Genomic DNA, 13,809 nt, shown 5'->3' with positions numbered 1-13,809 from the left:
TGCCTTCCCAGGCTGGCAGTGGGACAGTGGCTCAAGGGCAGATTCAGAGGTCAGGACGCCCCATGAGTGTGACAGAGAGCTTCTGCCAGCCAAGGGAACACAAGCAGAACTCAACATCACCTTAGACCAGCCTCTCATTTCTGTGTCTCAATTTTTCCTCACTGAAACAAGACATTATAAAATGTTATTTTTCTTTCCTGTTTGACTTGTTTCATTTATTTTGTTTGTTTTAAATAAAAAAGTCAGCACTTACTTTGCTTTTAGCCTTGCATTCTTCAAGTCCTGTGATCTGCTCTTGAAGTGTTCCCTTGACCTGTTTTGCTTTTGAGTGACCTTGGATTTTTCAGGGCTTTACACTCACATGGGCACACCCAAATGACACAGGAGGGTGTTGGTCAGTAATGAGCTTTCTAGTCAGGGGAACCTGCCAGTTGAATTTATTTCTTTGTAAGACACAGCCATTTTTTAAACACAGAAATTTGCTGAAATAATCAGTAATTAAGGGTGCAAGCACTGATCAACTCTTACTTATTGTTTTTGTTCTAGTGAAAAGTGTGCTGGTCACTTTAAAGAACACATGGGAAGACATTTTCCCTGTACTGAAGTGTCACAGGAGGGCAAAGCATCACTGGAAGAAGGCAGGGTTAGGAGAGGCAAAGGTTACAAAAGAAGATGATGCCACTGATCAGCTATGGAATGTTCTTATCTTAGCATCTCCATGAGAAACCTAATAAATAAGCTTATTTAAATGAGATTAAGGCAGTGGTTGACTCACAGGCAAGGTAACCACTCAGGAAAAAGATGCATGTGAAGGAAATAATTCTAGCCTCTGGAAGCAAGGTACAAGTATTTATGGGTGAAGTGACAAATAGATCACTGTAAGGAAAGCTGTGAGTGGAGGAGGAAACATGGTTGAATTTATGATAGATCACAGACAGAAAAGCAGGCAAAGAAGAGTTCCACAGAATATATGTATCTATTGTATCTATTAATGGAAGGCTGAGGAAGGAAGAGCACTGTCAATTTGAAATATAGTATTTTTTCCAGGAGTTATGTTTTCCTATTTTTAAGTGATTTCATCTCTTTTTCTTTTATGCAGTGAATCATCTGAAACGAACAGGGAAAGCTGACTGCACTATTAATTAGAGGAAAATTGAAATGTAAAGTGCTATCAAGTACACAGCACTAAAAACCTAGAATAAGCATACACATTTCCACATTTCTGTCAATTACAGTAGTATTAAGAGTATTACCAGCGGAAAAGGAAAAAATCTGTTTCAGTATCACAGTGAACCTTTTAGGCCTGAACTTCTGGGAAAAGAAGTTGACTCAAAGATAGCATAATGCTGCCAGTCAGTCAGAAAAGGTCATTTTTCTGAAGAACCCTCTGAAATTTAGGCAGGTTGATTGAAGAGCAGTGTGGGTCGCCAGGTTCTAGAGCAAGACTACGTGAGCAGTCCCAGAGTGAGCAGCAGCTATTACTCTATCTACAGACCAAATGGAAAATTGAGGCTGCCCTAGAAATTACCAGCTCTTAATTGTGGTCATTTCTGATGGGAAGCATCCACAGCATCAGAGATGGGATCCTATCCTAAAATGAGCGTGGGAAATACAGTGTCCATTTTAAATAAATCAAGAGTCCCGTTCCAAATATTACAGCTGACCCCTCTGTTGAGACAAGCCCAAGAGGACACTATGGGTCCAAATCCTCCTTCACTACTATCAGGAACATCAATCTGAATTTGAATGCTATGGCTGGGCCCCATATCTCTTAAAAGGTTTTCTGGTTTGGTTTGGACTGGCATCCAAATCCCAAATGATCTGAACTTCCAATTAAATTTGAAATATTTATAGCAGGACTTCCTGAAAAATCCTGGTGCTTTCTAATTCTTACTAGGTCAAGGAAATGGAGGACTGAGTATTCTAATATTTCCATCCCACTGAAGACTGCAAATCCATGAGTCCAGGTAAAAGACAAAACTATGGAATATTTTGTCTGAACAGTCTCAAATCTTAGCAAAAGTTTCTGCTGGCTTTTTCTTTGAGTATTTGAGTATAAACTTAACTTATTTCCTCCCAACAGACTCATACACTACGGTAACAGTCAGTCAGCGTTGGAGCGCTTCCCTCTGTATTCACATGTGCATGTAAATAATTCCAGTAATTTCCCTGGACACAATTTCCAGCTAATGGTTTGTTTCTAACTATGATGTTTGTGCACACTCCCTCCCCAACCTGCCATTTCAGTGATATAAGATTTTTTTTAATTTAATCTTGAAAACTGACAATGAAAATAGATTCCCAGGTTTAAAAAAAAAAAAAAAAAAAGCCCAGATTCCCATCTGAAACAGTCTTCTCTACCTGAAAAGGTATAAATATGCATCTGGCTGGCTGAGCTAAAACCTACTCAGCATTCACTGTGTAGGTTGTTTCTGATGGGGCTGCTCTACGAAGACTGAATTATTTTGTCTGAGCATTCACAGTCCTGACACCTCAGATTTCAGTGTCCCCCAGATTGCTGGAGGCCAAAGCCTGAACTTACTGGTGAAACTTTAAATATGTAATTTACCCTGTATTTACATTTAGGTGTTCAGCCTAACTGCTGGCCACTACTCCTAAGAGTATTTGCAATCTTTTTATAGCTGGTGAGTGACAAAACATCCTCTTTTATGCTGCTATTTTACATTTGCTAAAATGTCTCTTGAGTTACTGGATGAAGCTTAATGAGAAGAATTTGTTCACTTTGGATTATAGCTTCTTGTAAAAGCAGACAGATTTACTGAAGTGCTACCTTTCTAGATAGGAAAACTAAGCTTAAATGTTGGCTTTGAGATTGGTAGTCGAAAATGACAATGCTTGCAAATGGACTGCTTGTACACCTATGTGCTATAGCTCCACTAGAATAAAATATGGTCAGGAGGGCTATTTTCATGATATATTGCATTCATAATCAATTTTTATATAATTTGTACTTCTGCTCAAAAAAACAGAACCTTTCAGAAAAGGTAAAACACCATTGTTTAATGAAAAATATATAATGACTAGCTTGGCAAATGTTGTATGTGAAATTTCAACAGAAACCATAAATTATATTAAATGCCCAATAAAAATGTTCAATCAAAAGCTCATTTTAAGATACATTGTTAATGAACTGTATGAAATGATGCTTAATCAAAACCCGACACCTTGCAGGGGAGAGAGATTCCACGGGACCTCAGAAGCACAATTGTTCTGAACAAAAGATAACAATAGAACGGGGTAATTAATAGTCTGCGCTCCTGTGGCATTCTCCAGGGAATTCCAATTTCTAAATGAGCTCCATTGTTTTTCAAGAAAGCAGAAATTATGCTGCATGATACCATTAATGCCTTGAACTTGATCAAACATTAAGACATCATTTGTCAGACAGGATTTGGTTGCTCCAAGAGTACTGATCATTCCCCTGTTTAAAGTTATTGATTGAAAAGCAGAAAATACTTTCCTTGTAATAGCTCATTTTCCAAAAGCATTGCTATGTCCTTATCTTTTCTGTCTACAGTTTTGTAATTCTCAAATTGCATAAAACTAGTTAAAGAAAACCTCTAGGAAGAGTTCTTCATCACGGTGGTATTAATAAGATATTTGGTGTGGTTATACTGATATGCACAACAGATTTTCATATTTGGTTCCTTTTCAGTTGGCACCCTATAATGAATATGTCATACTAATCATATAGAAATTTCTCAATTTTCCTAGCCAAAGATAGAAAACGCTACTCTTCCTAGCAGAGCAGAAGAGGGGGATAAAATACTACAAGGACAGAATACTGAAATATTCAAGTCATCCTAATTATTGGCTGCATTACAGTTGTAAATAATTTCAAATTCAGTTCTGTGCTTATTTTTCCTCCTCTTAAATCTTCATTCCTTTGAGCAACTTGGAAACATTAATTTTCTACAAATGCTATTTTTCAAAACAGTCATAAACCGCTATTATTATTAATCACGATATTCATGTTAGTACAAAAATGGATTTACTGCAGAGCAGAGGAAGATATAGCCCCCTCCCCTTCTCTTCATTACAGCCTCCCACTCGGAGCTGTGTTCCTGCTTGCTCAGCCTGCAACACTTAGGACTAGAAAGAACACATACTATCACCAACAACACCTGAGAAATGTTAGTGCCTTCAAAGTTGTGTTTCTTAACAGGAAAGTCAAGTTTTCATACTGGACTTGTGCTTCCTGAGAGCACCAGCAGGTTCCAAGAAGTTGGGGGGTGAATTCGTAGCCCACTGGCAGTGCCATAGCTGCTCCTCACACTGGCACTTGTTTCCCCTTCCCTTGGGGACAGTCACTGACAAGAGACCAACTAACATGCCACAGATTCCTGTTTCTTTATTCCCAGCAACCTTTCTGCATCCTTTAGCACTTTTGAGAAGTTGCCCGCTCTCATGCAAATGGAGCAGCTCCATTCAGTGGAGTCAGAGGTGAGAAAGTCTCAGTGGAAAATTCCTTCTTCTGGTGATTTCCAAGTCTGCCACAGTGATAAGAAAACACACATTAAAAAAAATGGATTTATATTAAAGACAGTTAGATGTGAGACATTCCCATTGTGAAAAGCCCCTTTTTAGTGCATTTTCTGCTGGACTGAAGACAGCTGTATTGAGATGAGAAAACCATGGCTGAGCTTGAGGCTCAGAAAGGTATTGTGTGGCTGCACAGGACAGCTTTATCTGTGCCTTGGTACATGTGTCTCAGTGCAGAGAAATAGCTCGGATTATTAAGTTTGGGAAGGCCCATTTGGATGTTGATGTTTTTGATAGAGGCATTACTGTGTCACTGGCACTTAACAATTTCAGTATTAATGGTCTTATTTTGGTGTCTCCAGTGCTGGGAGCAGCACCTTGGGCTCCCCTTTCTGGTGTGGAACTGGCATAGACAGAGGATTTGCTTCTTCCACCCGCTGCAGCCATGGCCCAAAACTCAGTCCCTGCAGGGAGAGGGGCTGGCTGCCTCCTCAGCTGCTGTAGTGTGCATGTCAGCAGCTCTGCACTGCCAGAAGGGCTGCTCCTGCTGGCCTCCAGGGTCTCTATTCCACAGTCAAGGGCAGGCAAATGAAGTAAAACTATGCAGAAATTCAGGAAAGACAGATTAGGTCAAGGAATTACTGGGCTCATCAATTTTTGTGTGCTCTCTGAGAAGGAAAAGATACTTCTTTTTCTTTAATTTTGCTCCTTATAAATGAATGTATGTACACAGAGAACTGTGAAGAGATTTGATATGCAGCCAAGGTGCAAAAAAGCCCCTCAGAACGTGGCAAGGGATATCTCTCATATCTCAAAGCTGTCCTTTAACAAGACTACTTTTTGCTCTATCCAGCTATCAGTTCCAACTCTTTCCCTCAAATTTCTGCACAGTTAATATGATGCCATTGCTGTCTTCATCCCTTAAATATTGAATATAATTGCTGTTTGTATTTTCCCAGCTAATAATTTAAATGGATTTTCAAGTTTTTTCTTTCCAGTAATGAATGGCACTACACTTTTTCTTATTTTTTATTTGAGGTATGGTGCACCTTCCTCTCCCATTTTAAACCTTTACTTATGATTTCTTTTTAATACCTTGCAGCATCTTATAAAATATAAAATAAAAAAAATGTAATGAAACATTCAGAGGTTTCTTCTCCTTGTGGGTTTTAGAAGATGCAACATTGTGCTGAATTTTGAGCCTGCATTTTATTACTTCCAGGAAGGTGCAAAGAATAACAATAAACACCTACCTGCACTTGGAAGCTGACAAAGAATGTATGCAAAGGCTCTCCCACCTCAATTTCAAACCACAACTGGATGCCTCCAAGGCAGGGATGAGGTCATTATGATGTGTTGTCATTCTTTTTTGCATATGGAGATTCCACATTCATTAATTTAAATGTTTAGTGCTCACAGAGTCTTGGTTCATTATTGAAGTAGACCAAAAGCTGTTGCATTCTAACCAGAATGATTTGCTGCTGCCACCACAACCACAACTAGCCATGCTCACATTTTTATTTTCTTTTGAGATAAAATGTGATATACTGTCTGTGGTTATCTGGGCCTCTGTGGTGATTTCGTAGAATATTTTCCCACCTCTCTTGCTCCACTCCCTCTTTCCTGCCCAAGGTCTGCATTACAACATTCCTTCTCTTAGTTGTGCACATTTCTTCTAGGTTCCATGAGCTGCTCATGTCCACCAGAAAGTGAAATGAGATACCATCAGAAAACTATGATTCTGAGCAGTTCTACCCCTCTTCCTCAATTGCTCGGGGTGTTTAGGACAAGTACTCCTATGAAGAAAAAACAGACCCTGACAGGGACCATACCTGTGTATGATGCTGGAAGTACCACCAGGGAACCACCCTCTACAGGAGAGATGGGTCTGAAAATTAAGGACTCTGGGAATACAGCACTTCCCTCTGAAAATGAGAGGTTCTGGAGGTTTGAAGACTGATGGATGCTCTTAGAGACTTCTGGATTCAAAAGTGAAAAGGGCAAATGGTACTGGTTAATCTTTTCTGAAGTATGGAAAGATGTGTATTATAGCTGAAGAGGAAAAAGTAGCCAGTGATACACCATAACAGGCCCCTCAATGATGGTGTGTTATTGATAGGCTTAATACAGGCCATGGTGTTGGGTTTGGAATGAAATGATCTCTAGGATTCCTTCCAACCCAAACCATTCTCTGATGGTATCTTCTTGTCATCCCAAAAGTAATCCCAATGCTCAAAAACAGAGGAGTCTGTAAGACTGTAACATTTGAGTGCCCCTACAAAATAGTTCAGGAGATAATTAAAGTTTCAAGGTCAGGTGTATTTATTGATGTATATGAAATACTGTTCACAGAAGACAAGTTCCTTAGAAGTTTATGAGTCAATCGTGAACTACATTGCATTCAAAGTAAATCAAGGTTCAAATGCAACAGATTTAAATGTGCCACTGTTAAAACATGTAGAATTCCAGTGAAAATCTAAGTCTAAACAGAAGACAATGCTTTTCAGAATGTTTATGTAGATTAAGAAAAAAAATCTATTCCAAAAGCGAGCAGCAAATGAATCTGAAAACAAAGAGGAGGGGGAAGTATATGGAAATACAAAACACAGATGAATGTCTAAAAAGGACTGGCATGTTGGAAATGTGCAGATCTGAGAGCCAACGTGGAGAACTCAGGGTCACACAACAGAAGGAAGGTGCAGTGGACACACAGTGCTGCATGAAATAGAAATAACAGAAATATGAAGCAGCACATCATAGTCACAAAGGTTAGCAGCATAGAGAAATGGCACCAGGAAAAATATGCACATAGTGTTTTAATATCCATGAAGATATTTGAACAGGTAAAACTATTCAAGCTTATCACAGTCATTGCCTAAAAACCAGCCCCATTTTGCAGATTAGTCACGAATCTACAAGATGTGTGTATGCATTAAAGCAGATAAAATATTTACAATTCTAAATTGCAGATACAATGTCCCACTACTGCCTGCTTTTAAACCATGCCTGAATCTTAAATTGATCGTGTAGATATTAAGACTGGGAACTATCTGACTTCCAGTGCTACCAGCATTAAGCCAGAAGATGTAATGGAAGGATACAGAGATTCATTTCATAAAGCCCAGCGGTTTCCTGGGGAATACAAGATTAAAGTGAATCCTCCACTATTAGCACCAATGAAATATCTCTCTTGCACTAAGGCAGATAGGCCAGCAAGACTTGTTGAGAGTAAAAAACATACAAAAGGTCCATGCCAAAACCAGGAAAAGTCATTCATGGGAGAGCTCTAACTGCATCCAAATCCTTAATCAAGAATATGTCTAAATGACTGCACCTGATTGAATATACATTTATATATGCAATTTAGGCTGTGCTAAATATTTCAGATGATGGATGTAAATACAGCTCTAGTTTATTGTTCTGTGTATTACACGCTTTTAAATCTTATTGCTTGTCTGCCCTGAGTCTATAAATTTCCTGTCTGCAGTGCACTCTCCAGAGGACACTGTGTCTCAGACACTCAGCTATGGCAAAGCCAGCTCTTTCTTTCCAAAGACTCTTGGTAGTTTTCCTCCAATGAGGAAAAGTGTGCTCAGTATCCCCATCTCCCACCAAGACCATACAGTGATCATTTTTCTTTAGGATAATTTAACCAGGCTGAGCTCTTTAAAGCTCTTGGATTATCCACAAGCACCGGCTGAGCCATACATTACAGCACTCACTGGCATCACTAAACAAAAATCCAGCAGCAGGATTGTACCCTGATGTAAATGAAACCAGAAACCACAAATATAAGCTTATTTTATGATGGATAAATAGTGAACTTGTTTACATAAAGTCTTGGGAATAATAGGTCCAAGAGGACAGTCAATTATTGATACAAATCCCAAATTTTCAGGAAAACATGATGTGCAACAAAGAGGACATTTAAGCTGCACTTCCATCAGCAAAATTATGCCTGTGTTTGTCTAAAACTTTATTCAATTTGGCAAGGCAATGTCCAGCCTCCAGATAATAATCTAATGACTAGGGAAATAGAGCAGTGAAGGCACAGCAATGAAGAGAAATTCAGATTCAGGGATAGATATGCCAACTGCTGGCACCTGAAACTGACTGTGGCCAGGCATAATCATACAGAGAAGCCACTTGAGGCAGGTGATAAATGCAGTATAACTAAGGATTTCATTTAAGCCACATCATCAGTGATGTTCTTTTCTAAATATTTTATTGGAGTGTTAATAGAAACAAATTCTCTGAACATTGTATTTCCAGACAAGAATTCTTCCTCAAATCTGTGCTACTTCCAAACCAGGCAGTGATGGATAGTGAATTGGATGATATACATGAAAGACTGGTTAGTCTATGATCACTGAAAGTTCATGTAGTTGTTTTTACTGTATGTAAAATATGAAAGTAGTCTCAAAATGTACTCTTCTTAATTGTACACAAATGAATTAATATCTTTGTCAGTCTTTATATATTATCTGAAAATACCAACATTAAACTGCCTACTGGGAATTTTCTTTGGACTGGGAGTAGAAGAATATTTTAAAATTTAAATTAGTACCTTATTGTAATCTATGTACTTCAGATTACCTTTCATGAATCTTTATCTTCAGATTAGATAACATTTCCCTCTGTCTGAATTTTTCTGGTGCAGTCTACAGAGAAATGGAAATATTCAGGAAATATCTGTTACCATTTAGTGTTGCTTGTACTCTGAAACCACCTTAAGGCTTGAATATATGAATATTTGCTCTGAAGTCGACATTAGATGTTCCTACTGAAAGTCAAAATGTAGTGCACTGAAATATTAGCAGAGCACTGTCTAAAACCCACCTCACTTCTAATTTCAGAGGGATTTGCTCTCTCGGGCAGGCACTGATCTCCTGAAGCCATGACAATTTGGCCCCAGCATGGCAGTGAGGAGAGCAGAGGCTGGAGGTAGGTAGGGGTGCAGTATTTTGGGGAGTCACTAGATGGTGGTAATGCTGGCACCCAGATACCACTGTCAGCTCTGCTTAGCCAAACGCCAGGTGAAAATCTTCATCCCCTGCTGTGGGACCTCTCCTTTCAGAAGAAGTGTATATTATTAGTAAAACCTTCCTCTTGTAACTTTTCTGACTATAAATTATTTCTTAGCTGTAGTTATTACCTAAGGCTAGATCTAAATTTTGAAATCTTAGTCTAGACTCCCCAGCCTTTCTTCTGGAGCTCCAGCAGACAGGGAGATGTCAATGTTTCCTTGGACATACTAAATTCCCCTATGACTCTGCCGTGGTTTAACCCCAGCTGGCAAGTAAGCCGCACACAGGAGCTCCCTTACTCCCCTTAGTGGCACAGGGGAGAGTATAGGAAGGGTAAAAGTGAGAAAACTTGTGGATTGAGATGAAAACAGTTTAACAGGGAAAGCAAAAGCCACACACACAAGCAAAGCAAAACAAGGAATTCATTCACCACTTCCCAAGGACAGGCAGGTGTTCAGCCATCTCCAGGAAAGCTGGGCTCCATCACATGTAACAGTGACTTGGAAGACAAACACCATAATTCCCAACACCCCCCTCTTCTCTCTCCTCCCAACTTCATGTGCTGAGCATGACTGCACATGGTCAGGAATGTCCCTTTGATCAGCTGGGGTCAGCTGTCCTGGATGTGTCAGGGTGCTGCAAGAGGCAGAAAAGGTCTTGACATTTGTTGTTGCAAGCCCTGCTCAGCAATACCAAAATCACCTCTGGATAGTCACTACTGTTTCCAGCCCCATACTGGCTGAAAAGAATTAACTCTCTCTCAGCCAAAACCTGTACAGATTCTAATCCAAAAGTTCTCCTCATTTCCAGCCATTTGTGAGTTGAGATAGATGTGGGTCCAGAAAAGATTGATGGACATAGCTGTGCATGTGGGAGCATGGTCTGTTCCAGAAGAGGCACCATGGGTTGCCAAAGGCCACCAGTTTAACCCTTGAGCAGTGACAGAGGAGGAGGTGACATCTTTCATCATCAAGATGGTGGAGAGCTGCAGCGATATGGGAAGCTCCAGCAGGAGCTCTGGAGATGGTGCCTGGCTGCTGCCCCAGCAGTATGGGGGCCTGGGGGATCCTCTCTGTGGTATCTGCATGGCTGTGGTGCACATCCCTGGGCTTAGACAAGCTTCACCTTATGCACAGATCCCATTACTGCAACAAGGAGGTACAAACATCTGCCCCTGCCCTGCATTTTGCTGTGGGAATTCATTCTTTTACTGTTCAACTGCACCAAAAATTGCTGTGTTTGAAACTGATTGTGTCTCTGTTGTTTCTGTTGGTCCTCCTGGACTGGTACAGAGAATGAAAAGAAAGGAATGTAATGTATTGATTTTTAAAATATCTGTTATCTCCTTCAGCATAGTATAATAAAGATTCTGCATCAGAAGACCATGCTTTGCTTTGCATTCCTTTCACAGCTCTAAGAACTTGCTACAACCTTTGCAATGAAGGCAGTGATCAGTTTTCTTGCTTCTTCTACTGAAGTTCCAAAGTAATAGGTTGGTTTAATCCTCCATCAATAGGCAGAGTATGAAATATGCTATGAGGAAACAATGTGTCTGGAAATGTATTTATAAATATGCTAAGTGCATCCTCAGAACCTTTTTTTCTGATTCTTTAGCATTGTTTCAAAAGCAGTCTCCTTCATTGTTTCTTCAGAAATGCACATGTTTACCTTGAATAACTCATTATGAACTTCTGCACAAAGACCTTCAGGAGTTTAAGAGAAAAAAACATCTGTTATTCAAAATAACCTCATCTCAGTAGACAGTTTTCCTGCAGCCAGTCTGGGTGCAGTGTGAGTGTTTTGCAGGTGCATTCTTGCTGACCTTGGATGTAGCAAATAGGTGTAAATGACATTCGGGCCCCTCTGCTGCTGTCATTATGGGTTCTTTGTTATACTGCAGGAGTCACATTAGCATTACACTGAGAGTACAGTATTGCAGGTGAAAGAGAAAACTGAACCTCATGGATATTACAGTATAACAGCTTTGGCTCAGGCTCCTGAGGCAGTGAGCCAAGCGATAACAAAATGTAAGTCAAATTAAATACAAAAAACCCTCCTACATTAGCATTAAGGATTTGACTTGTACTCCTTAAGAAAAAGTGTTCTATGTTAAGTCTGCTTCTGTCTGAGTTTGGAATTAAAGTGATACAGGCAACTTAAACTTTCAAAAAATGACCAATTGCTCACTTGGTTTTGTGTTGTGTTTTAATTATGCTTTAGACAGACAGTAAACAGCATATACTAGATTTTGGGTTTAAACCTCTTTTGTTTAATCACATCATTTTTTTCTGCCAGGAAAAATTAAGGGTCTGATCTATGATTTTTGTAATCAAATTTAGTAAACTTTGAAGCAAGAGATGACAACTCAGGAATACACATAAAAAAAAAAAAAATTGCCAAATGCATGAAAAGAATATACACTGGAATATGATTTCCAAAATACCCTTTTCACAGTGTTGTTCATCTTGCATTAATTTTCAGAATTGCATGAATCAATTGTAGGTTCACATTTTTGCAATAAGAAATATAATTTTCTAGTTGATAGAGTCTTGCTTAACCATATAATTAATTTGTACACTTTTAAAAATGAACTTATGCTTTAAAAGCCAGGGAATGCAAATTGTTAAGTGAATACAAATCCCCTTAAAAGAATGGAAGGACTAAGATGAGCAAAGAACACAGTCTCAGGCTTGTTGCAAAACTGAACTGTATATCTGATTTGTCATTCCTTTTTAACAACAGTTGCATAAAGCACAAGTAATCTAGACAGCAAGTTTGACTTAGAATATTAAAAAAAGGGGGCTGATTAAAAGTCCCTCCTCTTCTTCAAAAGACAGAATGAAGAAAATACCAAAAGCTACATAATGGTCTATTCTGGTGGTGGGGAAGGAGCCAGACAAAAAGTCATTCTTCATGCACAGGCATGGCAGAACTAAAACAGGATGCAATCAAATTATAATTCCAAATGTGTTTTTAAAAAAATATTCCTAGTTACTTTTTTGATTAATTACGAGATCTTGTGAACTATTATATTTCAGAGAAACGAGTCAGACAAGATGTTTGCTTATAATTAAAGTGATGAAAAAAACATCAAAATTATGTCCCAATTCAATAAAACTTAATAAAAATGAAAATAGAATACATGTGCTAACAACAAATAACGTGAACTTGCTTGAAATGCATCAGGCAAGAGTCAAAAAGGACATTGAAAAACCTGCAGCCTACTGGTAGCCTGAATGGCCCTGCACAGAGTCAAATGTTTACCTATCAACCTCTCCTATGGAAATGTATGTATATGAAGCCTATGGGAAATGATCTTAGCTTAAATCGAAATTGTTACATCCATGGGGAGATAAAAATGCCCACAGGGCTTCCTTTGTTTATTTCTTATTAATTGAATTCTAAGTAGAAATGAAAAGGGCTAGCACTTATTAGGAAAAAAAAAAAAAAAAAAAAAAAGATTGACATGAAGAAAGAGAAATTTAAAACCAAAATCAATTTATTTTTGATATGGAATAACATCATTCCTCACAACTCTGTATGTATCTTCAAACTAGTGAAATATGAAAAGGATGATTTCTGTTTCAATATTTTTACTGTTTAAAAATTTGCTTTTGCTGACTGTAACAAACTCTCAAAGGTGACAGAAAAAAATAGTTCTTTCTAACTAACGCTCTGTTTCTCCAATTGATCTTTGATCTCTTTTTCTTTTTTTTTTTTTAATTGGAACCAAGCAGCAGACAATAAAATGAAAGTCAATAAACAGGTCAGCTTCTCTCCAGCCCTGTGGGCATTCCTGCTTTTGACTAAAGAAACCCTAAACCTCCAGTCATATGGCAAATGTCCTGCAAAAAATAATGATGACAAGTTATAAAAAAAGATTGAAGTGCTAGGAGAGTTTGAAAAACAGTCCTAGCAATAAAAAAATTTCAGACTGGTGACTGTAAAATGAAAAGGCAGCATGAAAAGTCTTTTTCATGTACTGTGCACAGTGAGAGGCAGAACCTGGAGCCTGAGTTCGAAGCCATCCTGGGGCTACCTTGGGCTCATTGCCCGTGGCCACATTCTCATGCAAGGGAGAATCCATGGAAATCCATGGGGTTTTGTCCATTTTTATAAATGCCAGCTATTTAACCTCTAGGTGAATCAGAACCCCTGCAGTATGCTCTCCAAATACGTGCTGAAGTTGAAGTTGCACTGACACTTCACAATAATTGACAAAAGCTCTGATCTTCAGGGAAGTGGTGGAGTTCTTAGGTGAGCCCATGTTCCAGCTGAC

Source organism: Taeniopygia guttata, chromosome 4 (genome assembly GCF_048771995.1).
Source record: "Taeniopygia guttata chromosome 4, bTaeGut7.mat, whole genome shotgun sequence".
NCBI classification, from domain to species: domain Eukaryota; kingdom Metazoa; phylum Chordata; class Aves; order Passeriformes; family Estrildidae; genus Taeniopygia; species Taeniopygia guttata.
This window is presented reverse-complemented; position numbering follows the sequence as displayed.